This window comes from Onychomys torridus, chromosome 10 (assembly GCF_903995425.1).
Source record: "Onychomys torridus chromosome 10, mOncTor1.1, whole genome shotgun sequence".
NCBI lineage: Eukaryota > Metazoa > Chordata > Mammalia > Rodentia > Cricetidae > Onychomys > Onychomys torridus.
This window is the reverse complement of record NC_050452.1, coordinates 72,761,360-72,785,554: the sequence shown is the minus strand read 5'-3', so window position 1 is coordinate 72,785,554 and position 24,195 is coordinate 72,761,360. Positions and strand designations below refer to the sequence as shown.

Here is a 24,195-nt window from a genome sequence, read left to right as displayed (position 1 = left end):
ATTCCTTGTAGGCAAAGGGGAAGAAAACAGCATTCTATGCCTGTGAAGGCAGCCAGCGCAGGCTCATCAAAAATACGCATTTGCTTTTGTAGTCAAAGAATGTGAATTTGCTCTACCTCACCTCCTGACCTGGACTCCTCTGATACCCATGTAATTTAAATGAGGAAGTTGTTCTAGGGAGTCATCACATTTCAAAGAAGTGACCCTTTTTGAATATTGAAAGAATCCCCAGTGTTTGAGTTCACTCCTGGGTGAGGTGGTGTCAGAGTTCTTGGGATGCCATCCAGAGAAAGACGACCTTGGAAAGTCGCCAAAGAAGTTGTTTACCTTGTCTTTTTGCTTGTTGTGCAAATGGGTCTCAGCTTTGGTGAGAAAACAAGCACATTTCAAGCTCTGTGGAAGTCAAAATTCCCCACTGCTGTCAAACTCTGACAAAGGAGTTTGCTGCTCATTCTTAGAGAGGCTTGACTTGCATTATGGATTTTGTAGCAAGACTCCTTCAAAACTGACCCCAAGCTGGTGTGCTTAGCTTTAAGGGGAAGCCAGGTCAAGGCATTTTATTCTGTTACTTCTCCTGAAGGACTAGTTCCTCTGAGTTCCCCCATTTATTTATTTGCACACACCCAACACCCCCCCCCCCACACACACACACACGTACCTGCTCTCCACCTTGCTGGCCACAGATCATATTTCAGGTAGTATTCAAGCATGGACTTCCAACCTGTCTGGAGACTGAGACACCTTTACCCTGTCCTGGAACCACCACTTTCTTAACATGCCCATTGTCCCACACTAGGCCAGGGCTGTTGAGAAAAGTCCTGTCAAGTGGCAGACAATCAAAGAAGACTCACTCTTCGTGTTAGGTTTAGCCTCTGGAAACTGGCTTCTATCTTGTGGGCAGAGAGCTCTGGGTATTTTCTCTGCTATCCCACTGAAAACAGTCTCTTTCCCTTTTATGGAAAAACAAAAAATGAATCTAAAGAGAGAAGTATAGGGTGCCTAGTAAGAGATTAGTATCCTAAACCCCTCAGGTGACTGATCACACCTGTGGATCACACTTGTGGAAGCTTCAGATCAGGAGACCCACACACCAAACCCACCAGTTAGTGGGACATCATTCTTTCTGGGCCTTCCTTCTAGCCAGGACTCAAGCAGTGCCAAGGTCTGGGAAAGCAAGGTAAACTATACTAGTGTTCTGACAGTGGTGATTCTCAGTGGGTTAGCACAAGACCCACAACTCTGTCTCTTTAGTCACTCCTAAAGCTCCATTTAAAAGAAAATTCTCAATGACTAGAAGCATCAAAAACTTTGTGAAAGACATTGCTGGTCAGTAATAATGAATTTGCATACCATTTCTAATACACCAAAGTAAGTTCACATAAAAATAGCACAACCTTTTATTCAAGATTTTCTGAGGAGCTAGGGAGAGTGTAGCCAGTGAAGTGATTGTCTTGTAAGCGTGAAGACCCGGGCTTGGCCCCAAGACTGACATAAAAAGTCATTTTCATAGTGTGCTCTTGTAATCCCAGTAATGGAGACGTGGAGACAGGAGGATCCATGTGGCTTGATGGTCCATCTGCCTTGGCCTACTCCAAGTTCCAGTGAGAGAGCTTGTCTCAAAAAAAGAGTAAGGTGTGTGGCTCCTGTGGAGTGGCACCTGAGTGAGCCCCTGGTCCCTTGCACTCACTCATATATACATGCATCATCACACACAGATATACAGACTCACCACTCAAGACATTTACTTAATGTTTGTTAAGTCCTACAGTAACTTTGAGAAGCAAATATGATTATTTTCTCATATCTAGCCCAGAGAGGGTAAAGAGTGGATCCCTGTCATGTGGCTACTTGTTTCTCTGTCCTTGCCTATAACCCCAGCTCCCCACTAGATTGCTAAATTTTGGCAATCACTATATGAGAGGGCTAGGTAAGTAAGAGCTATGTTACAGACAGAAAATCAAGGTCACTCATAGACTTGAGTACAGACCAATGAGCAACTGAATTCCAGACTCAAGTCTTCTGGACCACAGTGCCCATGATCACCTTGAGAGCATGGCAGTGTCCCTGAGCTTCCATCATTCCATATTTATGGCTTTATTATGTATCAAGTACTATGTTGAATATATATTCTTTAAAAAGAAAGAAAGAATTGGAGCCAGAAAGGTGGCTTAGTGAGACAAGGGTGGAAAGAAGACACCTTTCTCTGGGTCAGAAGAATAATGGCAGCCACCTCAAAGGTGCAGCTGATGATGAGTGAAGTTTGAAGGAAGTTAGGATTCCTACATGCTCATCTCAGTGCGTACAGGGGACCTGGTCACTAAGCAGACGTCCAAACTCCAGCATATCAGTGAAAACCCACAGAGATCCATGTGACTGTGATAACCCAAAACACGCTGCTATACAGGAAACGTTTGCAAGCCGAGTTTTGTCAATTCATCAGACATTTGGTACCAGATTTGATGAAGTCTTTCTCTCAGAATAACCTAGCTGAGATACGGGAATGAGACGGCAAATTGTCATCTGTAGCAGGATTCTTAAAAGTTCTTGTTAATAAATCAAACCTGAGGCCAGGTATTGGGGTGAATCCTGGAAGATCAGAGAGAACAGAACAAGCCACAGCTACCTCACCTTGCCAGTTCCTCAGCTGACCCTGTTTCCTCAGACTGGAAGCTTCTGAGTCCTCATCCACATGAATCTCAGCTGAACTGTGCTGCTCCAAAGCCTGAATGCTTAACCACCCAAATGCTTCTAGTTTCTGGTCTTCACACGTTACATATCTTTCTCTCTGCTGTCACTCCCTGGGATTAAAGGCTCACTTTCTGAGATTAAAGGCCTGTATTTTCGTGCTGGCTGTGTCCTTGAACACACAGAGATCCACCAGGCTCTGCCTCCCAAGTGCTGGGATTAAAGGCATGCACCACCACCACCCAGCTTCTGCTATGGCTTGCTCTGACCCATTTTCTAGCTACCATTTTTGGCTCTGAATCTAGTGGCTGTCTGTTCTCTGACCCCAGATACATTTATTAGGGTGCACAATATTTTGGGGAACACAATTCCACCACAGTCATCATTTTGCAAATCTTGATAAAATACTAGATTTAACCTGTAAGAGCTAATCATAAAATCCCAATAGTAAGATTGAGAGTAAAGGGACTCATAAAGCACATGGGCAAACGGGTAGGTCTCTACAGCAAATCAGAGGCCAAGCAAATGAAAAGAGTTATGAGAAAAGCCAAGGTGGACAACCATTTCAACAGGCCAGGCAGCTTTGAATACTCATCCAAATAAACAAAATGGAAGGTATGCAGAGAGGCATAACCCACATCCAAACATCCTGCTCAGATCCACCATTTAGAAGTTCCTATTTATACTATTAATACTCCAATTAAGCATATTTTATATTTTAAAATAGGAAGTTGAGGAAAAGAATTGGAAGAAACTATGCCTTTGCTGATATTTTTAAAAATCATCATCTGCAAACCATTAAATTATAATTATAGAGGCTGGAGAGATGGATAAGCAGTTAAAAGCAAATATGCTCTTGGAGAGGACCTGAATTCAGTTCCTAGCATCCATGTCAGACAGCTCACGCCCTCCTATAACTCCAGCTCCAGGGGGATCCAATGCCTCTAGCCTTCGTGGGCACCTGCATTCATACGCATATACCTCAAAAATAAAATAAATTGTAAAAAAAATAAACTATAATTGTATATCTATAATTTTTAGGACAACAGAAGTAATAGTCATTTTCTAAAATGCATACACCATAAAACCCCACTCAAAACCATTCCTATTATATGCTTTAGGAAAACAGGCTACTTTTGTGGTAGCCATTTATTATCTTTTAACTGAAAAATTCCATGATAAAGTAGGGAACTTAAACTTGGGTTTGTCAGATTTCCTGAAGTGGGACCCCTGGGTAGACCCTCAGGGGCCAAGTCCATTCATGTCCTTTCCACCTGTTAGGCCAGAGTAGAGGGCCAGCTGTCACTCCCATTCTGTAAATGTATCTTTGTAGTGTTTGACTTGAAAACCTCAAAGTCCTGACCATTTGCCCAGCTACTTGGATATGGGCCCCGCCAGGCCTGGGTCTTTAAGAGGGTCTCCTCAGTTTGGGATGACACCCCCAGCTAACCGAGATAGCTCATGGGACAAGAGAAGTGCTTCTCAGCAGCATGCTTGGCAGCCTCGAGCACTCGAGGGGGTAACCTTAATGAGCACCAAATATTCATCTCTAATAAGAACATGCTGTCATAATCACCCTCCATGTGATAAATATCCTAGAGATTTTCTCTTTGTTAGGTTAATGCTTTTCCACAAGATAATTTAACTTTAACATTCTCTAAAAAAATAATCACACGTTATCAGGCCCCAATATAGTAATATGGTGGGTGGTTTTTTGTTTTTTTTTTTAAATGTTTTGAATCCTGCCTTAAACAAATCCCATCCAAATAAATGCTCCTTTTTTTAGCTGGCACACAAGCTTGAGCTGTTCGCTGTAATCAAGCCCCCAGCTGGCTAACTCTCATATAACAGTATATCTTCTTGATTTCATTTGAGCAAAATTTATCATCCACAAGCAAAGACAGAAAATGTGTGAACGTCTAAAGCTTATGTAAATTAAGAGGCCATGCACGCTGGTCCTAAAAATAGTAGATAATTACAGGCATTTCTTCCCCATACAATAATTATAGGCCTCTTGTCATCTTTTCTAGTATGTATAAGGTCACAGTAGTATTATACAAAATTTACAGTATATTACAAGTTAAAAACACAATAATTAGCAACTGTGCATCTTCAGCACTGGTGATGAATGTTCACAGTAAAAGTTTAAAAAAAGAGCATTATTTGTTTTATGTGGACAGTACACACTTAAATTTAATCATCAACTCCTGATACCCAATAGGCAATATTCTCTTACTATTATAATGCTATTTGCCAAGTTCACAGTACACCCTTGGGTGGAATTCATCCTTAACAAAGTGACAGGAAGCCCGATCTCTCCCCGTCATCTCAACCAGGTGCACCATATTCTTCTGAATTTAATAATTCTGTTGAACATATTGAATGATAATGAGCAAGTTAAGAGAGAGTCCTAAGAATCGGTTTTTCACCGTTACGATCACCAAATCCTCTCACCAAATAATGTGGCCAGCAGTTTGCTTGTACAGAATATTTCTTCCCCTATCGCCTCCCACCCTGATTTCCTTTATACAGTTCATTGAGGGGAGACATCCCACTTCAGTGGAAAGGAAAGGCATAATTAACAGAAAGGAGGATTTCTCTTCGACTTCTTAACTATTCACATTACCAGGGACAAAGAGCCGCGGAGAACACAGAATGGCAGGATGAGCCATTCATTTCTCTTTTGCTGAAGGAAAAAGTCATAGAATTGTGCACACTCATTTCATCTTTACCAGTTCTGCAGTGCCAGCAGGAATGCTACAGGAGATGGTTCTAGAGCCTGGAACCCTCACTGGGAACCCTCGCTGATGCCTGTGTCCTCTAGTTTGCGTGATCATCCCACGTCAAAGGCTCCATGCCAATGGCTTTTCCCTACTGGCTATCCTGGATCCAAGATGATCACTGTGAACAGGGACACACAGGTCTGCACCTGCTCAAAAGAAATATAACCTAGAAGACCAGCATGCCCAGGGGAACTAGGGATTAATCAGAGCCAATTGTTTAGCTTTATATTTCAAGGCAACTGACTGAGAGGCCATCTTTACCATTCGCCTCCTAAATAGACTCCAGGGCTGAAAACATGGCTCAGTCAATGAAGAGCTTGCCACACAAACATGGGAACCTGAGATCAGATCCCCAACACACACATAAAAAGCCAAGTATAGAGTTCTATGCCTGTAAATCCCAGTGCTCGGGAGGCAGAGACAGCAGGATTACTGGGGCTTGCTGGCTGGCCAGTATAGCTAAATAGTGTTAAGTTCCAGGTCTAATCAGAGACCTTGATACAAAAAACAAAGAAAAAAAAAATAGACAGCAATTGAGAAAAACATTGGACATTAAGCCCCCCCATTTGTGTACACACACACACACACACACACACAGAGAGAGAGAGAGAGAGAGAGAGAGAGAGAGAGAGAGAGAGAGAGAGAGAGAGAGAGAAAATTACGGGAATTGGTTCATAAGATTATAGGGTGGTCTCCCATATGAAAGACAGAAACACCTGAAAACCAGTAATATAATTCAGTCATTTATTATGAAGCCTGAAGTCCAAGTCCAATAGGCTTGAGAAACAGGGAAGCCACTGGTATTATAAACCCTGGTTTGAATCCAAAAACCCCAAAACCAAAAGTGTGAATATGTGAGGGCAGAAAAAAAAAAAAAAAACCAAAACACAGACATTTCAACTCCAAAAGACTGAACTGACCCTTCCTCTGCCTTTTGATTTTATTCAGTCCCTCAGTGGACTGAGCAATGCTCACCCATCCTGCTGAGGACAATGTGTGTGGTTCTTGTTTTAAACTTGCTCTGCTGATTCATAAGCTTCTCTCATCAGAAACACTGACTGTGCCATTCAAAGGATCTGGTAGACTCCATAAGCTATATACTTTAGGAGAAAGCATTTGGTAACCCGTGATGCTTACTCACCATTCTCTGTGAAGTCACCTCAGAGTGTGACTACTGGGAAGTCAAGGGTGTCACTCACAGATGAGAATGTGCCTGCCACAGAAGAGGCCCTGGAATGACCAGCATGATCTGTGAATAAAGTCGAGACAGAACTTCAGCCCTGGGGAGCTCTTGCCTGATTTGAAAGTCACCAACATGACCCCCCCCCTCCCATGTATTCTGTTAAATGATTGACCTGTTTGCTCAAGCTGAGTATTACATTAAGAATTTTTACCTGCATTCTCTTGTTTCCTTAATTCTCACACTCTCATAGAGATCTGACCATTCATATCTTAGGGATGAGAACACCGAGGCTTCAGGTCTTTTTCACTTCAGCACTCAATCTCACTTCCCTAGCATTCTCTAACGTGTTCATTGACTAACCTAAGGCGTGATCCAAGTCAATCCACACTTTCAATAGCTGCACGTAGTTGCTTGTGAGGGAAAGAATTGAACACAGTAATGAAAAGGGAAGAAGCAGGGCTGGAGAGATGGCTCAGAGGTTAAGAGCACCGTCTGCTCTTCCAGAGGTCCTGAGTTCAATTCCCAGCAACCACATGGTGGCTCACAGCCATCTGTAATGAGATCTGGTGCCCTCTTCTGACCTGTAGTCATACATGCTGTATACATAATAAACAAATAAATCTTAAAAAAAAAAAAAAAAAAGGAAAGAAGCAGCAGCAGCAGCAGGGTTAGGGTGGCGGCTCAACAGTGAAGAGCGTGAGATTCGCCGCCAAAGGACCAGGTTTAGTTCTCAGCACCCACTGGCATCTCACAACCATCTGTAACTCCAGTGCCAGGTACCTAACACCGTTTCTTGTCTTCTGCAAGCACAAAGCACAGACCTTGTGCACATCTATACAAACATGTAGATGCCCTTATATGCACATAAAAGAAAAAACATTTTAAGAGCAGTAGAGAGACACCTGTCTACCGACTAAGCTCGTTCATTCTTGGTGCAGAATTCCTGTGTAACATAGTGATGAAATTTTATTCTGTCTTTATAGACCCAAGTACAGATGTCACTGCCTATGATGAAGTCCATCACTAACTATTATTATTTTTCTTCCTATAATACTGACACTGAACCAGTACTCCAGCTATGAAGCTCAGATGCTCTTAAGTTTCTCTGCCATCTGTGGTAATGTCTTAAAACCTCTCTCTCAAGATTTAAACCTTAAATAGTCTGCTGTTTTCAAACTGCCCCCATAGTTTTCTGTCACAAGTGACAGCACGGTATGATTTAACCATCGTCTTAGGGTTAGTGCTGCTGGGATGAAATGTCATCACAAAAAGCAACTTGGGGAGGAAGGAGTTTATTTAACTTATATATCCTGAACCACAGGCCTCTGAGAGAAATCGGGACAGGAACTCAAAGGGGTAAGGAACCTGGAGGCAGGAGCTGATGCAGAGGCCACAGAGGGTGCTGCTTACTAGCTTGCTCAATCTTTTCCCTTCCTCCCTTCCTTTCCTCCTTCCTCCCTTCCTCCCTTCCTTCCTTCCTTCCTTCCTCCCTTCCTCCCTTCCTTCCTCCCTTCCTTCCTTCCTTCCTCCCTTCCTTCCTTCCTTCCTCCCTTCCTTTCCTTCCTCCCTCCTTTCCTTCCTTCCTTCCTTCCTCCCTCCCTCCCTTTCCTTCCTTCCTTCCTTCCTCCTTCCTTCCTTCCTTCCTTCCTCCCTTCCTCCCTCCCTTTCCTTCCTTCCTTCCTTCCTTCCTTCCTCCCTTCCTTCCTTCCTTCTTTCCTCCCTCCCTCCCTCCGTTCCTTCCTTCCTCCCTTCCTTTCTTTTTTTTCTTTTGGTTTTTCGAGACAGGGTTTCTCTGTGTAGTTTTGGTGCCTGTTCTGAATCTCAATCTGTAGACCAGGCTGGCCTCGAACTCAAGAGATCTCTGCCTGGCTCTGCTTCCCAAGTGCTGGGATTAAAGGTGTGTGCCGCCACTGCCTGGCTCAGTCTGCTTTCTTATAGAACCCAGGACTTGTAGGACATTTTCTTAATTAATGACAGGTGTGAGAGCGCCTGGCTCATTGTGGTACCACCTCCTCTCGGATGACTCTGCTCGTGTCAGATTAACCTAAAAACTAGCCAAGACAGCCATTATACTCATTTTTAATAGGGTTAGTCCCACCCCAAATCATTCATCCAATAAGCCTTGCTGTGTCCCAGGTGCCATCTGGCTGCTGAGTGGCAGTGATGGGCACAGATTGTGGTGGGGACAACACTTGGTAAACGTAAAACCCAAGCTCTCTCAGCTGTCTGTGGTTAGATCTTCTTTGTCTAACGTCACTGGATAAATTCTCCCAGGGAGCAAGCACTTGTATTTTATACCCTTTTGCACAAGCCCAGAATAGTGCCTGCAACATATTTATTGTTGCTAAATATTTAATTGTTGAAGACATGACTCAATTGATGTTGTGATCTTGTAAATCATTTTGATGGGAATTGAGTATTTGAAATAAAACAATACGTAACTTAAACTAATGCCACACAGGTTTGGTTTTCTCTGTAGCTTTGTTGGTACTTAAACTATCTGAGAACTGGTCATGAGTATGCTGGCAGCCTCTACAAGAATTGCCATTTGATGCCTTCGGACCTGCTTTCTCTGAGTCCTAGCTAGCTGGTTTCTGCAGAGCATTTTCTGTTGCGTCACAGACCCTCATTTGTATTGAAAGTGAGAGCTACCTCCTAAAGTCAATCTAGATGGGACAGATACGTTCTTTTGACTTAATGATATAACATTTTATCAGCCACATAAAAAATGAAATATATGTGTTCGTTTGCTATTTGAGGAGCTTTTCTGATGTGTGTGCAGGAGTCATGTCAGCTGCTAACTGGTGATCCTTTTCCGACACCCTTTCCCAAGAGTATTGCAAATACAAACATGCTCTATTTGAACAAGACCAGTGACAGCAAAACTGCTTGCTGGTCTCTAAAGAGACCACAGTAATGTGCACCAAGGGAGAGGCCCATAGTCTGACAGAGGGCTTTCCCCCCAGTGTAAACCATAAAACCCATCTCAATAGCCAGAATATGGCAGTTTAAAGTTCATCCCTAGTTAATTACATCCAAAGAGTAATAATAAAATTATCTATTAAATTTTAGAACTTCCTCTTTAAAGTATTAGATATTTGGAAACTATAATGCAATTAAATTTTTCTCAGAACAATTCATTTTCTTACTCAAGCTGGCCTATAAGAATGGTCATGGAGCTCTTCCAGGGAGTGAGAAAGTGTGTTTGTCTTCTTGTGAACAAATATTTAAATAAACACTTTTTCTGCCAGATGTCTGAGGCCTATTAAATAACTAAAAAAGCAGTGGCTACATTTATGTGATAAGAGGATCTAACTGTGTCAGAAATGCTCTATAATATTTGACAGTGTACAAGAAAAATTATGCAAAATTCAAACCAAATGTTTGTTGAGCCTTAGTCCCATGTTTGAGACCTTAACTCAGATTGGGGTGCTGTTTGGCCTTTACAGTCTGGTCACTGACAATGTCAGCCCCACCACTGGGAGAAGCACATGCTGCTCTCTGACACATGCTCCTCCTGGGCCAGGGCAGAAGACCTGGTCCCACAGAGACCACCCAGGAAACAATGACTGGGTTCTGGGCACACGGCTTACTCAGGACTCTGCTTTCTTTGTGTTTTTACTTTCGGATAGAAGGATTGATCTGCCATTGGAAAGGAATTCAGAATGTTATCTTCCAAGGCTGAAGACCATGTCTGCCACCTACCTACCCTAGTACAATCTATCTCACCTCAATTTCCTGTTGAAGATTTAACTCTCTAAGTCCACAAGCGAAACAGCAAAAACTCATTCCCAAAGAGGCATAGGCCATGTGTGCTGGCTCCTCTGAGATCCTGAAGTGGAATGGATAACACAGAACTGTCTCTAAAAGTACAGGTTCAGTTTTGGGGACACTTTACTGGGCAGCTTGGGGAAATGAAGAAATGACATCATGGGCAGATCTTCATAGTCACTGGATAAGTTTCCAGTGATCCTCCAAAGTCAGATGCAAATAAATACCAGAGCATTCTCCTGAGAAAAACAGAGTATACGAGGGTGTGGACGCCTGTGCCTGCTGTAGCATCCTTGAGAGCAGGACTCAAGGCATTTCTATAGAGTATAGAGTAAAAGCAAATGATCCTTTTGTATTTCACTGTGAAGCCAAATAATGACCAAGCAATCCCAAATGGACTCATAATTATAATTATGCCTTGCTTAACAAAGATAGTGACTTAGGTAATACTCTACACATGACAGTTCATGGGGAAAGAGAGAAGGGGAATTTGCCTGAAGTAGCCTTAGACCAAATCCTCACTCAAACATTTATTAAAGGTATACTAAGATGGCAGGTATGAGGCACACTGGAGAAAGAGATATACAAAGGAATCTCTGATTTCCATGAATACAATCATCTAGTTGTGTCCACAAATACACGCTCTTCATTTGTGCCAGGTACTATAACAAAGCTAAATCCAGAGAGATACAGGAGATTCGTGCCTTGACTCTGCTCACTGAAGAAACACCACTCAGACTTACCACTACTCAGATGTTACAGAGGTAGGCATGGAGCAGAGAGCAGTGTTATAGGATGAAGTATCTTAAGCCAGGTACAAAGGGATGCATCTTAAGTATCATAGAAGAAGTTTGCTGTGGCTGGAGGATGTAGGGAGGCCAGGTGTCTGCAAGGTTTTTGGGAATGCTACAGTTGAGTCACAGCAGGACTTTGTATGCCAAGCTAAGTTGTTTGGACTTGATCCTGTAAGTATCAAAGAAGGACTTTAAATAGATCAGATTGGGCTTTAGTCAGATCACTGGGATGTCAGTCTCATGGTGAGTGGACCCATGGGTGGCCAAAGCTGGAGACAATGAGTTAGGGAGCTGTTCATTCACTCACCTTGTTCCATTTTGAACATAGGTGAACCCAGACGATGCACTGAGAACTTTCCAGAGGCACCTTGAGAGCTGGATGGCTAGGTGATTATGATGGTGAGGATGGGCAGAGTCTGGAGGGACTTAGAAAACCCACAAAACCTCATTTGTGTAAGCAGTTGAGTGTGGCAAGCATGAGCTACTCTGCTCTCTCTGCACTGTTTGTACCCAGAGGTAAGTTACTGCCTGTCCTTGTGCCTGGGTGACAAAAATTGTTTACAAGGAAAGTCTAATAAACCCTAAGTTTGAGTAAGTGACTTGTCCCAGAAGCCCTGAGTCTCTGGACAGAAGTCCTTGAAAACATGAACATCTTCAGTGGGAGAAGGTGTCTGCTCCACTTCCCCCTGGATCTGAGGCAGAGAAGTGAATGCCTACTTTGATTCCAGTGTCCTGACTCCCTCTTAGACCCTCTCATATCCCAAACCTCCTCTCTTAACCACTGTATAACACATACACAAAGCACTTAGTCACACAGTATTTTTATCTACAAACTTGCTTCAGTCACCGTTGTCCTCCTCCTCCTTTCAGACCTGGCACCCCAAAAGTCCCTGTGAAGTCACCCCACAGTGTTCTGCTGTGGATATTGCTCTGTATAAATAAAATGATGATTGGCCAGTAGACAGGCAGGAAGTATAAGCGGGACAAGCAGAGAAGAGAATTCTGGGAACAGGAAGGCTGAGGCAGAGAGACGCTGCCAGCCGCCACCATGAGAAGATGTTAAGATACCAGTAAGCCAGGAGCCACGTGGCAACTTATAGATTAATAGAAATGGGTTGATTTCAGATATAAGAACAGTTAGCAAGAAGCCTGCCATGGCCATACAGTTTATAAGTAATATAAGTCTCTGAGTGTTTACTTGGTTGGGTCTGAACAGCTGCGGAACTGGCCAGTGAGAGAGATTTGTCCTGACTGTGGGCCAGGCAAGACCAGGAAAACTCTAGCTACAGTGTTCCCATCCTCTCTTTCCCTTTGCATTATCTCCATACAATGTTGCTCCTACTCAGCTTTCTTACATTCTTCTTTACCCCAGTCCTCCTAATAATGTTTCTTTAAAGGATATTAGCTCCCCCATTCTGGGTCCAGTCACAGTCCTAGGGATCTCTAACAGGTACCAGGTGAGCACATGCATTTTCCATCTTTTTGGATGGGAAATACTTCTAAAGCCCTTAATGGTTCTGCCCATTTGTGCAGAAGTGCTCCTGACCATCTCCAGCCACTAGATTAAAATGAGATGTAAATGGCCTAAAAGAATGGTACAGAAACTCCCAATCTTGCCCATTTTTGCTAGGCTCAATGCCCACTATGTGCTCCTGGTCTCTTTGTCTCTTTGCATATGCATCCTAGCTCACAATTCTGCTGTCCTTTACAAACAGATCCTCAACTCCAGCCTAATCCTTCTCTAAAAGTCCCATCTCAAACTTTGATCTTTATCAACCAATCAGGATGAAAACTGAGCCCACTTTCCTATTTCTAGTGATTCAGAAGCCTTCTTTATTTTCCGATTTCCCCTATAAGCACCATAGTTCTCCTGCATGTGTATCCCCTAATGTTGGCAACCAAATATTTTATAGTCTCTGGGTTTCTACAGAGTTTAAGCAAGAAAATTGTCTAGTCTATCAGTTACTATTGCCATTTTTCCAATGATCTTGATACTTCTATGTTGTTGGACTTACTTTGGATTGCCAGCTCCTAAATAATGATACAGAGACTTCTTATTAATTATAAAAGCTTGGCCTTTAGCTTGGGCTTGTTTCCAATTAGCTCTTACAACCGAATAAACCCATATTTTTTAATCTACATTCTGCCAAGTGGCTCAGTTGCCTCTCCTTAGACTTGCTCCAAGTCTGCTGGTAAAATTTGCTGCACCTAGACTCCTTCTCCTCTTCCTCTCTCTCCCTAGAAATCCCACCTATCCGCTCCTGCCCAGCTATTGGCCATTCAGCTCTTTATTAAACCAATCAGATGGCAAAGACATATCTTCACAGTGTACAAAAAGATTATCCCACAACATTTCCCCCTTTTAGTCTAAGTAAAAAGGAAGGGTTTTAACTCTAACATAGTAAAATTATATACAATAAGAACAATTATCAGGTAAAGATTATATAACAATGCCCAGTCCATTTGTACTTGGCATATTTGGAGAAAATATTCTATTATCTATCCTATCTTGATGAATCTGAAGTTTTACACCTAAACCACCTTCTATCATAACTTGTATCACCATTCTAAAAATATCTTTTTAGACCTTTAGAGAAGAACAGGATGCCAAGATGAAGCCACATATACACAGCCAAGAAAAATGGACAGCTGAATTGAAAAGACATCAATAATTTCCAGAATTTAAAATCCTGAATCATGACATGACACTAATGGAATTCAGGTGTTTCTGGTACCTGGACTGCTCTCACCAAATGTGAGATCAAACTGTTGACCTTGTATACATCCTAGTTCACAAAAGAGTCTGTCAGATACGCTAAGCCTATAGGCTGAAGATGATGCCCCAACACTTCGGAGAAACCTCAGGTGACTGTTCAGGCAGCTGGCTGTTTCTGTCAACTCACATTTTTTTTTTTTTTTTTGAAGCTGCTTGCATGCACTTCTTGTTTTTATTTTTTATTAGGTAGTATTATTTCCTTCTTGGGTCTCTGAGGGAATTGAAGATCAGTTAGTTATAGTTATAATTATCTTTGTTAAGGATTTCAGAAAAACTCACTAAGAGCTGTAAGTGTATAAATTTGAAAGACGTTATAAGACAGTTCCGTTAGCAATATAAGTTAAAATAAAAGGTGAATCAGATACATTCTGGACTTACCAAAATAGGACAGATAATGGAATTATTTTCTCTGAATTTGTCAAATACAAATGGACTAGACATTGTTTAGGTATTTATTGTTTGTATATATGGTATATATAGTTATTGTACTTTTGTGTATAGTTTTTCTTATATTAGTTATAACTTTTTCCTTTTTTTCATTTTATTAAAATAGAAAAGGGGAAATATAGTGATATTTTATTTGTACTGAAATGTGATTTTATTTGTATGTCAATAAAGTTGCCTTGAGGTCAGAGCAAGCCAGAGCAGAAGCTGAGCAGTAGTGGGGCACGCCTTTAATCCCAGCACTTGGGAGGCAGAGCTAGGTGGATCTCTGTGTGTTCTAGGACACAGCCAGCATGGCAGACACATGCCTTTAATCTCAATACCAACCATAGAAGACCTGGAGGTCTGTACAAACAGGCAGTGATGAGGAGGTCATGTGGCTGGGTTTACAACCAATGAGAAAACAGAACAGAAAGTCTTTAAATAGACAGGATGCACAGAAGTAGCTCTCTTGCGGAGAGGAAGAACAGCAGAAGCAGTGAAGGGTAAGGTTTTCCGCTCTTGCTCTGACCTCATGATTTTTAACTCTGCAATTGGTTCTGTGTTTCTTATTTAACAAGCTGGTTACATCTACAGACCTTAAAACATTTTATTAGATAAACAACTTAAGCTTTTATATCTCTCAACATTTATAACCTTTACATCCCTTTTATAAGTTTCTTTTTTGAATGTGGTAACAAGTAAAATGGTATAACTATCTTGTCTTCAACCCTCATCAGAATCCAAGAAGGATAAAATATTACCTGAGTAAACAAGAATGCAGAGCAAACAACTTCCAAAACTATAGAGATGACAGAGACATCTGGCTGTCTGGACAGTCACCCAAGGTTCCTCTGCAACACTGGGGCATCTATCTTTGGCCTACAGGCCTAGAATATCTGAAAGACTTTTCTATGAAGCAGGAATTTTAAAGGACTGTCCTACCTTGTCTTGGCAAAGTTTGGCAGTCACTTTCTTTTGTGTCCTGCTTGTCCAATTTGGACAGCATACTGTCAGCAGTTGAGGCAAGGGCAGTTTCTTTGCCACATAGAAAACAAACTCTATATGGAGGTTCCTCTATGCCCATTATTCTTTTTGGAAGTAAATTGGTGCTGTGAGGAACAAACATATATCACTGTCCTGAAAAGCCTTATATTATTAAAAACATCTTAAATACCATATTCTGTAGATCTCTGAAGTATTTTAAGACCACCTATCTATCTAAAATATATCTCTAATTGGCCTTGAAAACATACCTAACATGACTACAAGTTTGATTGTTATAGATGATTAACTACTAACCTGCATTTCCTAATTATCCTAAACAGTTTATAATAATAGCTTTCAAGGACTAGAACTTTACATTACATTTTTAAATGAGATGCATAAGTACAATACCTTAAACAAAAGTAGAAACATATATACAGTATGTATAACAAAAATAACCTTAATTTTGTATCAATATATAAAAATCCATATCAATATAAAATATTTGAAACTTGTAGTTGCTTTTTAAGTTAAAAGTAGATTCTATTACATACCTTTTATCCTATCACTTCTATACAATATCCCCCCCTTACTCCCTCAGAAAAAGCCCCCTGAATCAAATCTCCTTTGCTTAGTTTCCTAAACCATGACCAATAACAACTTGTAACCAACCCCTCTAGTTGATGATAAGCATCCATAATCCATTGAATGACCAAAAGTCACCCACCCCTATAGCTGCAGAGTTTCTCTCCAGCTCTGCCAAACCCCAGCAGTCCTGCAGCCCACTCAGAAAATAAACACACAGACTCTTATATTATTTAAACTGTTTGGGGTAATGGCTCAGGCTTCTAGCTGTCTAGTTCTTATATCTTAAATTAACCCATTTCTATTAATCTATACCTTGCCACATGGTTAGTGGCTTACCAGTATCTTACATGTTGGTATTCATGGCAGCAGCTGGCAGCATCTCCTGACTCAGCCTTCTTGTTCCCAGAATTCTCTTCTCTGCTTGTCCCACCTATACTTCCTGCCTGGCTACTGGCCAATCAGCATTGTTTTTATACAGAGTGATATCCACAGCATACCCCACCTCTTGGCTTGTAAGTTTTTTTCTTCATGTCTGCAGCCAAGATTCTCAGGCGGTCTTCCTCAATCAAATATGATCTTTATTAATTTTGAAGGAATCCATAGCTTTTTGTTCCCATGGAAACAAGAGCAAAACTTCTCCTCCAATGAAATATATGTTTTGACTTCCATTTTGAAGTTAAGACATTCTTAAAAGATATATGTTGGTTTAATTTAGCAGTCTTCATAATCCAGTGTCTCTTAGCAGCTATTATTTTTGTTTATTAGCATTAAAAAATTTCAAAGTCAAGAAAACAATACATAGGATCCAGCCACCCTGTGTATTCCCATCTTTATGTGGCTTACTTTTTTTTTTTTACTTTACTCTCTCTTTAATGACTTTATTTTTATTTTTAAACTATTTATTTTTTATGACTGTCTCTATCCATTTCTTTCATTTCTTTAGCTTCTAAGCACATTTTTAAGCACGCTGTCATCTGTTACGATGTTTCTTGGCCTGGACCTGACTTTAAGCATGTCTGTAGCATTTTTTTTCACCACCTGAACCAAACCTTGACTTGCTAGGCTCTCCACCAAATGGATAGCTCAGCACATGGCCTGGCGGCTGGCGCTGCCCTCTTCAGCCTAACTGTTCCCTCTGTTCCTAACTGTCCCAGCTCTGGGAAGCTGCCGTGTCTGCAATGTGGTAGGCATTTTTTACCTAGTGTGCTGGCTGCTCGAGTGTCTAGCTGCACAGCAGGACCTTTCCAAGGGGGCACATGAGCAGCGAGCCTACTCCAGAGACTGAGGTTGCCAGAAAGCCTTCTCAGGCCTCATGTGAATTTACATGCTGGACATTTGGGTGCCAAATGTTGTCAGACTTTCTTTGGATTGCCAGCTCCCAAATAATGACACAAAGACTCCTTATTAATTATGAAAACTTGACCTTTAGCTTAGGCTTGTTTCCAACTAGCTCTTATAACTTAATTATCCCATATTTTCTAATCTACATTCTGCCACGTGGCTCAGTTACCTCTTCTCAGTATGGCTGGTCTGACTTGTCCCTAGTCTGCTGGCGTAATCCATGTGCCTAGATTCCTCTTCCTCTCTCTCCCTGGGAATCCCACCTAATCTCCTGCCTATTATTGGCTATTCAGCTCTTTATTAAATCAATCAGAAGGCACCTTGGCAAAGACATATCCTCACAGTGTACAAAAAGATTATCCCACAACACTTCCAGTTTAATTCAATAGCTACCTATTTTGTTCAGTCCTGTGTGTGTTTATCCTATATGTCATTCCTTGAAGGTCTCAGGAACATACACAGACTTCTCATTAAAGTCATCTTTTCCAAACATGTAGGTTTAGCCTGTGATTTAACCTGGCCTGAGTCAGTCTCATGGGTGCTTCTACAGGCAGTTGTTGCTGGTCATCAGGTGGCTCTACTTCTAGGGTTGACTGACCGTTGATTGGGGAAAGGAAGACAATGAATTAAATAACATAATCCCAATGGCTAGCCTGGACTTATTCACCACCCTTGTTCAAGGTTTCAAGAGGAAATGTGTAAAAAACAAAAACAAAAACAAAACAAAAAAACAACAACAACAAAAGAATTTTTTTCATGTCTTTTCCCAAAACATGTTTGCTTCTGTCTTATTGATTAAAATAGATCCTATGGCCAAGTTCATAGTTAGTGTAGGGGGAATACCACTAGAAGGTGTAGATATAATGTCGAGAAGGAAAGAAAAAGTAGGCATTTTTGCAGTGACTACAATTAGCCAAACTGGGCAACCTAATCTAGATGATTTTCAATTTGCTGGTGTGGGCTCTCCATGGAACACCTGGACATTTGCCAGGAAGCTCTAGTCAAGGTGTTTGTATTAGTCAGTGACCCAGGAAAGCTTGCTGAAAGCCAAAGGATGGATGCTCTGAGTCCTGCTCAATCAGTCAGGCAAAGTAAATTCTCCCTTTCTTGACCTTCTCATTCTAGCCAACTTCCAGCAGACCAGCTAGCACCCACCTATGCTGGGAAGGCAGTCTGCTTTAGTCAATGCACTAATTCAAATGCTAATCTCACCCAGAAATACCTTCACAGATGGACAAAGGAATAGTGTGTAATTTGTGTGCCCACATGTCAGGCAAGGTGACACAAAACCAACTTTCATGATTTCTAATGAGTACTTATTAGTCTACAGTCATCCAATCTTTTCTGAAATGGCTGCTTGGAAAGTAGCATCAGAATTTGTTAGATTCTCTGACTATCCAGAAAGACTACTGGTCACTTCCTTGCATTCTCTCATTGCATGTTACAGAAGTGTAATGCTATAAAAGCCAGACACAGTCTTAGGGATACCCAGCAGGACTCCTATTGGATAGTTTTTGTCTGCAAATACAAAGACTCAAGGATGCCACTCAGGGCTCACTCCACCGTGAAGTCAGCAAAGGACAGTGAGTCACTACAAAAGCCACATAGACTCAGCTGTTCAAGGATGGATCTGAGCCTCACAACTGTTACACACATTATTAGGTGTGTCTCCTCTGTAGTGGTGGAGGTTAGGACAATAGGACAGTGAGCAAGGCAATGCACATGGAGAATAAGATATGGCTCCAGACCCAGGATGTCTCATAACATTGAAAAGAAAAGAGATGCTGGAACACTGATGAGCCAAAGCTGATGGTGTTGTGCCATTGAGAGCCGCTGTGGGTCTTCAGCAATGAGAGTGCTCTTGGTGGCCCAGAGTCACCAAGTAGGCATTGCAGGATAGGAAAACTTTGGAATTGAAAAAGGCTTTGAGGAAGGAAAAGAGAGGTTACCAGATGTCAGAACATAAGAGAAGCAAGTGCAGTAACAGCAGTACCAAGACTAGCCATCTGGGACAAAAGGAGGTCAGTAGCAGATATGGTTGGAAAAGCCCTATGGAGTGAGATGTGGTTGCTTTGACGCCTACTCAACAGTTTTTGTTTAACAAGGATCCACTTGTGATCTTAACAAGTGGATAAGGGAAGTTTTCCAATAAAGAACATGGATTTGGTGACATCAAATATCAACAGAAGAACATTAATTTGGGTACTAGTCAGGAGACTGTTAGCATAATTCAGGTGTGAGTCCAGATGAGTTGAAACAGAGTCTGGAAAGAAGACTGGACAACATTCCAGACACAGAAGGAAGAATTAATGTCTATTTCATAGGAAGGTACTTCCTGTAGTTTATTTGGGGGAAACCTGTCCATTCCTGGTACACCATGGCAACTTGCAAAGAGGGAAAATCATTTCAGGGTAGAAGACCAAAGAAGATTGGTCAGATGGCTCAGTGTGGGAAGGCACTAGTCAACAAACTTGATGACCCAGGTTTGATTCCTGGAATCTACATGGTGAAAGAAGAGAACCAAATTGTCCCCTGAACTAAACACACACACACACACACACACACACACACACACACACACACACACACACACACAAATGTGATGTAATTTAAATACTTTTAAGTTCAATAAAGAATTTAGGACTTATTTTTCTGATCATTTGGGAGTAAATTCTTAATATCTCCCATTCAGTGTTTTTAAATGTAGTGTAGAGATTACTGTGGGACTGAAAAAATGAAACATTTCTGATAATTTTGTTGTCAGTCTGATGCAATACCAAGTTACGTGTTCAATGCCAGACCAATAACAGACATCCCAGCACCTCACTCAGCATCCCCAAGACTGACGTTCCTGTTAGTGTCACTATCACACAATTCAACATTATTTCCATTTCTAATCAAGGGAAATTAGCAAGGTTACACAACTTCCCAAGGCTACTCACTCATTAAGAGACAGAATTTGGACCCACACCTTCCCACTTCAAAGCCTGTTCTTTCCTCAGTTGAAGACTATTCAGCACAACTAAGTGAAAGGAGGTTTTTCCTCTTTAAAGAATCAGAATTAAAGGATCAAAATCTTAGCTGTTTGTTCTCTGTAGAGGATCAGAATTTTAGGATATGCAGGGTGTGGTGGTACATGTATTTAATCCCATCACTAGGGAGGCAGAGGCACACCAATCTCAGAGTTCAAGGCTAGCCTGGTCTATAGAGCCAGGACAGCCAGGGCAACACAGAGAAACTCTGTTTAAAAAAAAAAAAAAAGCAGAATTTGAGGGTACAGGCTGATGAGTCCTGGCATTTCCTTAATGTAACAAGTTAAGTCTTTATTTAAGGGATAGAACAATTTGCAATTTTCTTCCATTGGTGGGCTAGGCAGATAATAAAAATGATAGCAAAGGTCATTAAAATTTATGTGGAAACTAGCACAGATCGGAAGAACTACAAAGTGAATTCTTTAAGCACAAGAGAAGGTTTTTTTTTTTTTTAAAGTACAATATGAAAGACAACTCCTTTGGCCTCAGATGCCTAAATATGCCATCAAAAGACTGCTTGATTCTCAAACTCTCAGTTTTTTCCTGATTCCTCTAGAACTTACTCTTTATGTAGAGTATCAAAGCCAGCGGGATGGTAGGTGTCCCAAAATGTCTTAATTCAGAGAATTAGTGTTAACTGAGCCTGATTAGCTCCATTTATCTCTAATTAATTACCTTTATCTAATTAGACACTTTGTTTCTGGTAGACATGGAGTCAAGTAGACTAGATTATTAGTGCAGTCATTGTCCCTTTACAAAATCCTGAAATTAATGAAACGTGCAAAAGAATCTGCAGTTCTAATTGCACAGGTGTTGCCTTATGGCAAAGCTTTATCATCTGATTACACCAAGGGATTATTAGTGACTTTTATATAGAGGACGAGCCTACGAAATTCGCCTTAGCAACAGCTCATTAGTTTAAGGTTGTTACTGTATTATTTATTACATTCAGCCTTCCCCATTATCTAGATTGATTCATGGACCAATATATTTTTCCTCTGTGCAAAAAAATAAAATAAAATAAAATAAAACCATCATTATGAAGAGTCCAGATGCAATGTTGAAAAATGCAAACTATATTTGCTCATCAGCTATAAACTGATGTTTTACGACAAAAAGACTCTAAAGTTACATGTGATCAGAGTCAAGTTCATAGTTATTTTCTATGGAAAAGGAACCTATCAAAAGTAATATGGGAGGATGAGGACATTTGTTTTAAACAATATGTGGCTCTCTCAATGTTTTCACCTAACTGAACTGACACATCAAAGTATGCGGAAAGGAAAAAGCAAATTTTTTTTGCATTAAAATATACTTGTATTTATTTTCTCTCTGTATCTTCCCAAAATAGACTGATACAGCATCATCTCTCTATGTGTGTATGACAATATTTATAAAAAATCCATCTGTTTTATATTTTTGTTTCTTATGGCTAGATTCTGAGGACAGATGGAGAAAACTAACAAATTACATAATCTGGTTTAGCTGAAAACAGCAAAATTTCAGTGCCCGCTTACTAAAGAGGAAAAGTGCTTTTCCACGGCGAAGTTAGGTGTACACGCACAACTACCACACTTCAGCTCTGGGTGCCTTTTCTCATAACTATTGGAAAAAGCACTGTTTCTCACCATCATGGAGTAATTACACAGCTAGAAGCAAATCCTGCCAGGATTCCGTCCCAACACATAAACACGTTTATTGATGACACAGTAATTCCTTTAAATAATTGGTCAACGTAAGTATGTCAAATGAGGTTTTAGAATCACTTCTCTCCCTGTTGCCCAGCCCACCCCCCACCCCCCACCCCACCCCAAAAAATCCTCTACTGCTCTGAGCCCTATACTGTCATTCACTTATTGCCGAACCTAAACTAGTGAAATGATAATGGGTAACTGTTATGTAGAGCATGACAGCTAATTTGAGTAGTAATAATGAATATTTAATGATCCTCCTTTCAAGCATGAACACATAACTTTTCATGTGTGCCTTACTAAAATTATAACCATTAATCTAAAAATTATCATTGCAACTGAAATAATAGCCAAGAATTATAGATTATAGCCAAGTCAGAATACTGCACAGATACTCTGTACAAACACAGATCACACATGTAGAAGGCTGCAGCCTTCTGTTCTCACTCAATCCAAGACCTTGCTTTGAAAAGTAGTTTTGTGATTAGTGGAGTTCTGAGTCTAGCTACGAAAGGCCAGCATTTTAATCAAGAAATAAGCATAATAGCCAATGCCATTTTCACACCTTCTTAGATTTTGTTTAGACATTAGTAATGTCTAAATAAGATAACATGTATATAAAGATGTGCCCCACAGATGTAGTATTTTTAGGATGTTCCACCCAAATCAAAGCATGGGCAAACAAAATTTACCAGAAAAGTAGAAATTTTATAACATAAATTTCATTTTTAAAAAAATAATGTGGGTTGTTTTCCCCGGGATGTCTCTCCACAGAAACCACAGTGTGACTTTGGGAAAAAGAAAATCTAGGAAATGCATGAAGCTCTTTAAAACGGGCTTTGTGCGTTGATGAAATTTTTTAAATACACTTCTAAGTTATATCATTCCGGGTATCTCCATAAGATTTGAATAATTTTGTATGCCTGAAATATTGCAGAGAAACATGTCCACCTCCCTGGCTGGTTGGACCTGCTGTCATTGTTACAGGAAAAGTGAAAAGCAATGTCACTGTGGTTACAACTGTGCAGTCCTACAGTGAACCTTAGCACATGCTGTTGAGGTTTTTAAAAGTGTGGTGTATGCTTTCCAAATTCCAGGGGGAAATGCCTAATAATGTGAGGAAAGCACCAAGAAAACCAGAAGTCTCTCTCTTTGTAATCTTTAACAGACATACATTGTCTAACCAGGGTGGTTCACACCTTTAATTCTAGGACTGTTGTGGGACTGAGCAGGGAGAGCAGGGTTCAAGGCCAGCCTGGGTTACACCATGACACCTTGTTAAGGGGGGCACAAGGTGAAAAAAAAGAGGAGGAGAGGGGAGGGGAATGGAGGGGAGGGGAGGAGAGAGAGAAATAAAATCAAGGTCTAGCTGAATGGCGCACCATGCTGGGTACCCAGGCCATCAACGTGGTTCTGCCTCTTCAGGACTCCAGTCTAAAGGACAAAGGCAAGTGTGTAGGGACACAGTCGCCAACTGTGTGCAGTCACTGAACACATTTCTGACAGAGCAGGTGCCGTAGCCAAAGCCAGGCAAGGGCAGATGAGAAAAGCAGACACATAGCCCCTTGCAGCAGAGACGGTGCTTCAGATGTAAGATGGTGCGTCCTCAGGTCGCCTGTGTGAGGACCTGGTGGAGCTTCATTTCTTCACCTTGGTGGCCTTGCTTATGGCTTCCACTCAGATGTGGTCTTTATCTGTCTATAGTTTTCTGGCTTGCCATGCTAGGTTCCTCTTCATAGCAAATATTTATAAAGAAATCTACACCAGTTAATTATACCCCAAATAAACAAGTTTATTTTGTCATGTTGCATATACACATACAATACATTGGCAATGAACATGAGTTCAAATATTGAGAAATTTATCTATCTTTTTGTTTACTGTGTTTTGTGGTTTCTTTACCACATCAAATTTCAGTGGAGGAGCTTTGGGTTCAATTCCCTAGCACCCAGCAGTCCTGAACCAATTTAGAGCACGGTGGAATGATAGACAGCAGAGGACAACAGGAAGTGAAGAAAGGGGGTAGTTTCTTAAGGGAAGGGGACAGTGAGAAAATAGAGCTGAGGCTGGGGGTGTCGGAACACACAGAACAGCAATGCTGTACTAAAACTCCATTTATTAAGCTGGTGGGGAAATGTGAA

The 24,195-nt window shown here is 41.1% G+C and overlaps 1 long non-coding RNA gene across 1 annotated transcript in view; it reads right to left on the bottom strand.

Annotated features, from left to right (window-relative positions):
- Window positions 1-24,195, bottom strand: part of LOC118591819 — a 63,178-nt gene that overhangs the window by 21,446 nt on the left and 17,537 nt on the right. Inside the window, exon 3 of the long non-coding RNA XR_004946028.1 lies at window positions 6,610-6,717. This is a non-coding gene — a long non-coding RNA (uncharacterized LOC118591819). The remainder of the gene's footprint in view (window positions 1-6,609; window positions 6,718-24,195) is intronic.